Source organism: Triticum aestivum, chromosome 5D (genome assembly GCF_018294505.1).
Source record: "Triticum aestivum cultivar Chinese Spring chromosome 5D, IWGSC CS RefSeq v2.1, whole genome shotgun sequence".
Taxonomy (NCBI): Eukaryota; Viridiplantae; Streptophyta; class Magnoliopsida; order Poales; family Poaceae; genus Triticum; species Triticum aestivum.
The window spans coordinates 61,541,777-61,545,829 of record NC_057808.1 but is presented as its reverse complement, the minus strand read 5'-3'; the positions used below and the strand labels follow the sequence as shown (position 1 = coordinate 61,545,829).

The following is a 4,053-nucleotide window of genomic DNA, read 5'->3' as shown; positions in this document are numbered from 1 at the left end:
GGCAGGGCTCACCCGGGGAGGCCCCATCACTTGTGGCTGAACAGGGGTCCCAGACCCGGGCACTATGATCCCTGGTGGGTTACTGGACCCTGCACCTGGCGTGTTGAAGAGGTTTCGAGGATCGTAGACCGGAGGGAGTCGAGATTGGGCCTTCTGATGCCTCCTTCTCATGACCTCATTAGACGCGTTCTGATCCATCGTGAGCCGGAAGGACTGCGCCTGAATCAACTGAGTCTGGGCGTCGAGAGCCGCCCTCTCCGCAGCCATCCTGATCCCTTCCGCTGCCAGATCTTCCTTGGCTTTCACTAGATCTAACTTTAACTGCGCCACCTCCGCGTCATGCTGAGCTTGGTCCGCCGGGTCAACCGCGGCGGTCAGCAGAGCCGTCATCTTGTCCGTGAGATCCATCAGCACCTGAGCCGGCGAGGGCGCCGGGTTTCCCGCCCCAGCAGCAGGGTTCTGGACAGGCTGCGCACCGGCCATGAAGATTCCAACCCGACTCGGCGGCTCAAACGGGTCCGGAATACTGTCACCATCGGAACAACCCATGAGCCTGCCATCTTGAAGTTGATCCAACGAGTTTGACTCATCTGTGGACGATTCGCCATCAGAGCCGGCGGCCGTCTCATCACCAGATCCAGATCTATCAGAGAGCCCTCCATGGATACATCCCACAAAAGCATGCTTTAAGGCAGGCAGGGCCCGGGCGGGTCGTGCGCGCTGAGCCGTCTCGATGAGATCGGCGCAGAAATCCGGCTCAGGGCCCGGCTCGCCAATCTTGCCAATGAAAACATGAATTCCGCTGAAGGGGACCCGGTATCCGTACTCAATTGAGCCGGCGTCGGGGCCCCAGCTTGCATCGTCGATGTAGAGCTTGCCGCGACGACTCTTGGTCATCCGGCCCACAACGTATCCCTTGAGCCCTTCGAAGCTGCCCTTCAAGAACTCAAATCCACCGTGCGCTGGCCCCACGGTGGGCGCCAACTGTCGTGGAATTGTCACAGCAGATGTCCTCAAGCTAGGACTTAGTCGTGCAGCCATCGCCGCTAGGAAGCTTGAAGGGGTTAACGGGACAAGGAACACGAGGGTTTATACTGGTTCGGCCCCTTACGGTGAAGGTAAAAGCCTACGTCCGGTTGAGGTGGTATTGATTAGGGTTTCGATGACCAGGGAGCTTAACTGCTATGCCTGGCTCTCGATGAGATCTTTCTTGTCCCTAAACCGCTGCCGGGTCGTCCCTTTATATAGGGAGGCTGACGCCCAGCAGCTCTCAGAGTCCCGGCCGGCTCATAAGAGTGTCCGGCTCGGACTCTCAACTATTCTTGCCTTACACTACAAGTTCTACCATAATGATGGTTGTAACTACGGGCCTTAAGCCATATCAGGGTCTTAAGCCCAGCTTTGGCCCACCGTCTTTAAGCTTGGAGCCGGGCTTCTGGCGATGACCATTATGAGTAACCCGGCCCCTCCTGGCGGGTGACTCTAAGGTCTATATCCTCAACAGGCCTCAAAACAGACATCCAAACGAGGCCTTAGGCTATTATTTTGTATGTGTGATTTCAATCATTTGGTAGGTGCGTTTGTACATCTGGAACTATCAGCTCTCATGCAATGCTAAAAAGGGAAAACGAGAAGACTTTGGTATTTTTGATGTATAACATTGAAAAATTGTTTTGAGAAACCACTGAATTTGTCATATCTTTGAGGTGGGAGTGGCGAATGCTGCAAACCATCCGAAATTTGTGAAAGAAAACTAAAGAGGAATTGAAGTGGAGTGATAACATAGCAAAGCGACATGATGACCGAAGAGCTAAATCCGAGAGGCTCGTTATAGTTTCATTTGTTGGCGTGTGGCAACACACGAGAATTTAACTAGTAATATACTAGTGGGTTCTCTATCCACACTTGTCATATTCATAATTCAGGCTGCATCCCACCAATATTCACTTAGCCACGATGAGATGGTGGAAACGCAAAAGAATAGTTTGTCTTCCTCAAAAATAGTCTCCATTAACGACTACATGATGTAAATCTACCATGAAATAATGTTAGAGAACTAAAACAAAATGAACTGAATGAGCAACCACCTAAATATCAACTGGATACTTTACTACAAATGCAGGGAATAGTGAATCAAAATGACAGGCCGACGGTGCCACATGAATTAAATTAAGTTCAAATGTAGTATACAAAAACATGAACAAAACCCTTTACCGACGGTGCCACAGGAATTATATCAAGTTCAAATGTAGTATACAAAAACACGAACAAAACCCTTTACTGATTGTATAGCATAACTTTCACCAAGGTGGTTGGCAGTCCTCATCACTATGTGGCCGGCGACGCATCACTTTTGTCCAGATTCACCCCGGTTCCTTGCTCGGGTCAGGTAAACTCTTCTTTCATTCGTCGCTTAGAAAGTACCAGCAGATTGTGCTTTGTGGAGACCCCAGAAGAACACCATCCACGAGGGGAGTGCAAGGTGTTGACCTGCCAGCCTTCATGTCAAAGACCATGCCCTGATCCCTACCCCTCCCACCAATCCAGTACACACAATCACCCTTCAGTCCCGGCACGCCTTCCGCATATATCGACACTGAATTGTTCCTCCCAATAAACACTGAGTATCCCCCTAAGTCGGCCACAACGTCCCAACATGGTCGGCGCTGGGGGTCATACCTCAGAACAAATATTTCATCATGTGCTACACGGCATCGACCCCCTTCTGGCAGCTGCAAAGTAACCGTGCAGGACGCATTCCTCCAGATTTGTACAGGTTACCATTGCAGAACACTAGGTTCTTGACACTAGTGAAATTCGAGATTGTGTTGTATGGCGGGGCGAAACCGGTGGCGTCATCGAATGATAGGTTGCTTCCCACAGACGAGAACAACGTCTCAATGGTGGCCGGCGCATTTAGATCCGGTCCTATCCCATGCATCTGGATGATTTGTCTATTATGCACCGCAGGATATATTGATGTGGGGCCCTCGAGGATGATAGGTTCCCGGCGGCAACGCTGCGGCAAGAGGAGCACATGGACGTCTCCAAACCGAGTGAGGCAGTAGACCCTACCATTTACATGGTAGAGGAGGTCGGCGATCTGGTCTCCAATGGTGAGGCGAATGGGGTCGAGGACGGCCCACCTCCTGGCCCCTGCGGTGACGTAGGCAACCCTATTGATGTCACAGATCACAGCGGCCATGAAGTCGTCAGTGGCAGGGTTGGGCGCGAAGACGATCTTGGAGACGAGGCGGCTGTCATAGACAAGCGGGGGTAGGAGGATCTCGGCGGCTGTGATGGGGTGGAAGAGGCTGAGCAGGCTACAAATATCGTCGATGCAGACGGAGAGGGCGAGCCATCCGCTACAGCAGCCGAGACAGGTCCTGACTGACGGGATGGTGATGAGCTGGAAGGAGCGACGCGCCGCAGGGCAGAGCTGGCCCGAAGGGATGGCGTTGAGCTCGAAGGAGCGACGCGCGAGGATTGAGGCCGTAGTAGTACGGCGCTTGATGGCAGCGGCGGTGCAACGCTTGGCAGGGTCGTCGTCGTGGTCAACGAGCAGCAACGGTGATGGTGGCACGAGCGTGCGACGCCATGTCTTGCAAACGCCCCGCGCACTTGCGTAGCACTTGAGGTCGTCAAGGCCGTCGGCGATGCGGCAGACAAGCTCCGGTAGCAGGTCCGCCCATCTCGGGCCTGGCGGCATGGTGGGGCTAGGATTTCGGCGAGGTTGGGGAATTTCTAAACAAATAACATGGGGCTTTTGCTCACACAAGCAAAGAAAGAAAGAAGTTGTGTGCCCTAGCTTACGATGGAAATCTTTTAAAGCATCCGGCCGAGCCACAGAAACGTGCAAGCAGAAAACTGCTTCGAGAAAATTGCGGTAACAGCTGGATTATCTGCTATTTTTGGTAAGTCATGATTTGCTTCCACCAAATCAATACAAATTTAATTAATGGTTCCAGAAATCACGTAAAATACTCAAATTTTGTTTTCCTTGGTAAGTCGTGATTGCTTCCTATTTTTTTTCTTTTGTTTTTGGTAAGTCGT

General features: G+C 52.0%; 1 pseudogene; it reads right to left on the bottom strand.

Annotated features, from left to right (window-relative positions):
* Window positions 1-2,402: 2,402 nt before the first annotated feature.
* LOC123120260 (uncharacterized) lies at window positions 2,403-3,709 on the bottom strand (annotated as a pseudogene).
* Between the last annotated feature and the right edge of the window lie 344 nt (window positions 3,710-4,053).